Source organism: Mus pahari, chromosome 14 (assembly GCF_900095145.1).
Source record: "Mus pahari chromosome 14, PAHARI_EIJ_v1.1, whole genome shotgun sequence".
NCBI classification, from domain to species: Eukaryota; Metazoa; Chordata; class Mammalia; order Rodentia; family Muridae; genus Mus; species Mus pahari.
The window spans coordinates 79,439,151-79,445,725 of NC_034603.1; the positions used below are offsets into that span (position 1 = coordinate 79,439,151).

At 43.4% G+C, this 6,575-nt stretch overlaps 1 pseudogene across 1 annotated transcript; it reads right to left on the bottom strand.

Annotated features, from left to right (window-relative positions):
- Positions 1 to 2,349: 2,349 nt before the first annotated feature.
- On the bottom strand, positions 2,350 to 3,414 carry LOC110331887 (annotated as a pseudogene). The gene has a single exon (XR_002381024.1). The product of XR_002381024.1 is annotated as an L-lactate dehydrogenase A chain pseudogene (transcript).
- Between the last annotated feature and the right edge of the window lie 3,161 nt (positions 3,415 to 6,575).

Consider the following 6,575-nt stretch of genomic DNA (forward strand, 5'->3'; position numbering starts at 1 on the left):
GAATTGCTAGTATTAATGGGATTTGATTTCGTAATGGACTGTGACTAAGTAACAAGCACTAGGATGAAGTGCAGGGGATGGGATAGAACTATTAGAAATTGGATGGGCTTGGAAGACATTTTCTTGGATCTAGCTCATGGTAATTTTAATCACAAAGACTGTCTACCATGCGTCATACCTGGGGTGCATGAAGAATGGATTCAGGAATTAATTTCACTCAATTACTTAATCCCAAATGTGGGTGATTTTACATTGTGAAATTATTAATCACTCTCTTACGAGAGCCAATAATAAGAAATAAATCGTAGGGTCTTGAGTGTCTTTCAGCCTGAAAGTGTTCTGTTTACTTTTTCTTTGATCATGGAAATCCACAGGCAGCCATAAAATTTTTACTGGGGCTATAATTATTTGAAACTTTCAGGGTGTCTCTAAAACACTTTATAAGAACCTCAAGTATCTTGTGTTGATATTATTTCTAGTTTTCTACTTACAATGAAAATAAGAATTGTGAGTCTTATTCATCATTTCCATATGAACAAACAGTAGAAAAAATGGTGCGTTGACTCACTGAGAAAACACCCAGCTGGGGTTGATTAACCACACGTAACTACTCATCTTTATGATGCTCAACTATAGATAAGGTACAATCGCTAGGACCTCCCAGAGGACGGGTCAGGCAAGGCCTTTGGATCATGAGTAAACTGGGTATTCCCTGACTGCTCTGCAGTCCATGACAAGTCACCCTGTTTAAGTGGTCAATTCTCCTTATATCTGAGCACATGAAGACATAGCGTTAGTTTAATACCACTATCTAAGACTCAGTAATGGCATCTCTTCTCAATTCTGAGATGCTGGAGATACCGCCAATGTTGCAAATTTCATTTGGTTTGATTAGCCCCTACATACTGAGTTCTTAAATACACACACACACACTTCATTCTTAAGTAAGGCTTGTTCTATTACCTACCTACCTATATATCAATCTATTTCCTCTTTTAAAACAATACCTTCAAAACAATGAGCAATGAAATATTTCCTGTCTTAAGTATACTTCTGGAATAACTCACTGGGTGAAGGTTCTTGCTTCATATGCCTGGCAACATTAGTTTGATTCTGGGAACCATGGGGAAGGAAAAATATTTCCTTTGACCCCCCCCCCCCAATGAATGTCATGCATGGCATGCACACACACCTCAAAATCAAGAAGAGATGAGAAAGAAAGCACTTTGGCCTTGGCTACATGGAACTGACAGTCTTCCCAGAGATTAAACCATAAGTAAACATAACATGTAGATTCTTTAGAAGAGAGCTGAACAACATGCCAGAATTTTAAATGAGAGTTGTTGGGTTTGATCAATGGCTTTTCATGGTTGAAATAGAGACAGGGGAAGACATTGTTAAATAGAGAAGTTTTAAAAAAGGACTGTGTGTGTGAGAGGGAGGGGGAGGAGAGAGAGAGGGAGGGGGAGGGAGAGAGAGAGAGAAGAGAGAAGAGAGAGGGGGAGAGAGAGGGAGAGAGAGATGGGGAGAGACAGAATGAGAGACAGAGAGAGAGGGATGGAGGGAGAGAGATGCAAGAAAAGGAGGATTTTTTTTTTGGTCATATCTTCCTGTGAGAAGGTAGGAAGAGCCAGTACACACCCAAGACAATAGCTGACCCACAATTTCCCATAGTCCATATCACACACTTTTAATATTAACTGTCACAGGAGTATTTAGCACACCCACAATGGCAATCTACAACTGGAAAGCCACCCCTTAGCTAGCCTAGCAAAGACAGCCAGCCTCCATGTGCTGAGTGGGTGCCTTCCTGTCTTTTATCTCTTTTGGTCTACTATCAATATTTTATTTCTCTGTGATACCTGCTCAATGACCAAAGACAAATGAGGGTCCATGAGATGGAGAAGGTAAAACTTTTGAGAAAAGCAAAAGATCTGGCTTCCTCCCAATTTCTGCTCCATGTTGACCACACTCCTTCCTCAGCAAGATTATGCAGATCTTACATCTCACATAATATTGCAATGCACACTACAGACACACATAATACATAAAATATCCTGTACAACATTTATGCACAAGATATGCATAATGGACATACACGCTGGAGCCAGGTTATGACTGACTGGGAACTCATTGGCCTAGGCATGTTTGGTGAAGGTGCACAGGGCAGCAACGCAGCAGGCTCACAGGGTAATTGAAGCCTGCACAGTTGGCAGTGTGTCTTGGAGACAGTGGGACTGTCACACTAACCAGGTTACCACTANACAAGTACCACATGGCAGCAGGGCAGAGCTGTGGGAACTGAGATGTTTCCCCACACCACCTCAATACCATTGTACTGACCACAGCTCAGATGAGAAGGGTGTGGTCTCTGTAGAAACCCTGCTGCAGCCTGGACAGTGAAGTGCTAGGACACTGGGAAGACTTTAGGGTGTCTGCACTCTTCTTCAGGCAGGCCTCTTCCTCAGGAGTCAGTGTCACCTTCACAACATCCGAGATTCCATTTTGTCCCAGGATACATGGAACACTGAGGAAGACATCCTCATTGATTCCACAGAGATCCTTCATCATGGTAGAAATGTGATGCACCTGCCTAAGGTTCTTCATTATGCTCTCGGCCAAGTCTGCCACAGAGAAGCCAATGGCCCAGGATATGCAACCTTTCAGCTTGATCACCTCGTAGGCACTGTCCACCACCTGCTTGTGAACCTCCTTCCACTGCTCCTTGTCTGCATCAGTGCCCAGTTCTGGGTTCAGAGACTTCAGGGAGATGCCGGCAACGTTCACACCACTCCACACAGGCACACTGGAGTCGCCATGTTCTCCCAGGACCCAGCTGTGACACCTCAGTGAGTGAACCCCCAGCCTTTCTCCCATCAGGTAATGGAACTGAGCTGAATCCAGATTGCAACCACTTCCAATAACTCGGCTTTTGGGAAAGCCACTGATTCTCCATGCCACGTAGGTCAAGATATCCACTGGATTTGAGACAATAAGCAGCTTGCAGTGTGGACTGTACTTCACAATGTTCAGAATGATGAACTTGAAGATGTTCACATTTCGCTGGACCAGATTGAGTCGGCTCTCTCCTTCTTGCTGACGGGCCCCGGCTGTGATGATGATAACCAGCTTGGAGTTTGCAATTACACAATAGTCTTTGCTGGAGACAATTTTTGATGTTCTAAGGAAGAGGCTGCCATGCTGGAGATCCATCATCTCGCCCTTTAGTTGGTCTTCCATGACGTCAACAAGGGCAAGCTCATCCACCAAGTCCTTCATTAAGATACTGATGGCACAAGCCATGCCAATAGCACCAACCCCAACAACTGTAATCTTGTTCTGGGGGACCTGTTCTTCCTTAAGAAGATTCACAATCAGCTGGTCCTTGAGGGTTGCCATGTTGGACTTTGAATCTTTTGAGACTGGCAGCCTGCTTGTTTTCACCTTCTCCATGACTGCAAGGCCGATGACTTTCCTGTTTTGTAGAGCCCAAGATACAGAGAATCTCATCTGTCTCCATCCTTGACCTGCTAGGGAGTGCTGTGTACGAGCCAAAGTAGAGGTTTCCTACCAACTCCTTCCCTCCCTCCTCTCAAGTGAGAGAGCATATACATTTTTATCCATTATGTCAATGAAACAACATTGTCATTTCCTTGGATATGTATTCTTTATCAGAGAAGGGAAGTACCTCTAATGGCCATTAATCTCCCCTTTCATGTATTTCAAAGTTTCATAACCTTTTCTGTATGGTAGCAGCACATTTGACTTCTCCAGCCCTCTTGATTTTTTGACTACTATATTTCACTGTAGCCTGAATTCTATACATAGAGAACCTGTCTCAAGACCACTGCTTTCCACCCCACACTGCTCACACTGAAGCTAGGAGCTTGGTGGACACATAGAAGAGTACCCCTTTATCGTCCTATCACCCCAGATCCATCTCCGACTCTTCTCTGCCTTGCTGTGGCCTAAGGATTAGAATACAGTGCTCAGAGTCTCTTGCCAGGTAGATTCTCTGTGATTTCAGCCCAAGAAATGCTACGTGGAGATGGTGATTAGAGGCAGGGGAAAGGCCAGTGCTCTTTCTTCCCCACCCCCAACACGACCTCAGACCTAGTAGTATTCGTCCACAAACCAGCTCTCTGGCCAGGTACCCTCCTCTTCTGGGGTTGAAATTCTGCTCTGATACAAGGAATCCCTTTTCCCAACCCTTCTACCCTGGGGATGCTATGTCTTCCCTTGTCACTCTGCCCACATATCATTAAGTAGACCGTTCATTAAAATCTTTTCATTTGTACCATCTGCAGTAAGTTCTCTTTGTTGGCCAGAACTTCTGACTGATAAAGACTCAATAAAGACTTGCTGAAAGACTGTTGAATGCACAGAAATTCTTGGCATCCTTTGAAAAGTTGACTGATGCTGTCTGGCAGCCAACCACTGAAGAGCAGTGAATACTGAGTAGGTGACTGAAAGGCCTGGCCCATGTTGAATGCATACACAGAATGCAGTGACTACTGGTTGGCAAGTAACGCACTCGATATCCAAGCAAGTGACTTTTCTTCATGATGTCAATGTATCTAGATTTCTCTATGCAGGCTGAGTATCATTGTGCTGATAAAATACGATGTTTGATGCAGGGCACCGTGCTTGCAGGGTGAGGTGTTGGAAAAGAGGAAGCAATTAAAGTCATTGTTGAAGTACAACTTGCTACTGACTAATTTGTTTAAGCCTTTTCTGAACTCTCTCCTCTAGAAAATTACAGAGACTTCATAGAGAAGTTTGGGGTCAAAAAAAAACCCCTCAGTTTCAAAAATGTACATATTACTGTGCACAGCATAGTGTTTGATTAATAATGGTCATTGCCCCCTCATTTAGCACTCTCTCTCTCTCTCTCTCTCTCTCTCTCTCTCTCTCTCTCTCTCTCTCTCTCTCTATCTCTGTCTCTCTGTCTCTCCCTCTCATCTTTCCCTGTCTCTCTGTGTGTGTGTGTGTGTGTGTGTGTATGTGTTATATGGATTTGTGTGTACAAGCTCCTAGAAGCCACACATCAGTGCTGGCTATCGTCTTTAATTGTTCTACCACTTACTTTTTGAGACAGGTTCTCCCACTGTACTCGGAGCTCATTGACCAGGCTATACTGGCCAACCACAAGCTCCATGGATTCTTCCTTTCTCCTTAACTCCATCATTGGTGTACAACCAACCTTGTTTTTAAGTACATACAGATGACCTGAACTTGAGCCCCTAGGCTTGCAAGGCAGATACTTTCCCAAGCTGTCTCTGCATCGCCATCTGGTTTATTCTTTTCTTTTCCAAGTTCCCTATGAGCACTAGAACTTGAATTTAGTTTCATGAGATAATATGCCAAATACCTATTATGAGGTAATAAAAAAAAAATAAAAGAAATAACTGGTGATTAGAGACATAAAGGATGCAGTGGCATGGAAAACATTTCCAGTGAAAAGCTATGACTGAAGACCACTTGCTTTCTTCTGAGTTTTAATGTAATTCCTTCTTATCAACTGCTACAAATAAATTGGGACCGTAGGGAAACTTTTAAATCCCTTGATGGCATCTTCCATATTATTCCAGGTCAGAAAAAAGGGAATCGTTTATTTCTTTGTGGATAAACATCAGGACATTGAGGTACAGGAGGAGCCCATAAGGAAAGTACAGTGTGTCTTGGAGATGCTGAATGGTAGCTCACCCAACTGAGGACTCACCCTAAAGGGTCCACCACACACCACACAATCAGCTCTCTCTATTTGGTCGCTTGGCATGTTGAGCAATATTCCACAAGCACTAAAGTAGCGTACCTCTGAGTCAAAATTGAGACCCTTTCAAGAATATCGAAGAAGGGAAACTTGGCAGCATTTCTTTGCCATAGGGGGAAAGTGAGGGGCCTTCTTGGGAGATTATTGGTGCGAAATCCTTATTTATAGCTTTTTAAATTTACCACTCTGTGCATGTTAAGGCATGTAAATATATTTCCACTCGAGCCTACACCTTTTCCCCTGTCATTTTTTTTTTTAAATTTTATTTTCAGTGTTTATCAAGCAAAGATTATTTTGTAGAGGAGGTAGAGAGGGAGGTATTCATTTTCCCTGTTAGAGAATTCGCTACACTTTGGGATAGAGTAACAGACCTGTTTGGCTTCAAACAAGATGCTGATTAGGAACATACAAAACCCTCAGGTTCCCCCCCCCCCCCCACGGTGTGCACCGCCTGGATTTTCCATGCTCTTGGGAACTTCTTGTGCTGAAGTGTGACCACCCAGCAAATTATAAAACCGTGGTCATTGCTAAGGATAACTGTGAAAGAGGGCTGGTGAGATTGTGCAGACAAATCTATCGTTCAGATTTGAAGACCAAAAATGGGTCAGGAATAGTGCTTGGGGGATGGTTCAGGGAATAAAGTGCTTACCACCAAACCAATGAAGATCCAGTTCAATTCTCAGGATCCACATCAAAATAAGTTAGGTGTGCCCACATAGACTCTTTATCCCAGTTCTGGGGAGATAAAGAAATGAGGATCCCAGGGCTGCCTAGCAGTTAGCTTAGACTATTTGATGAGTGT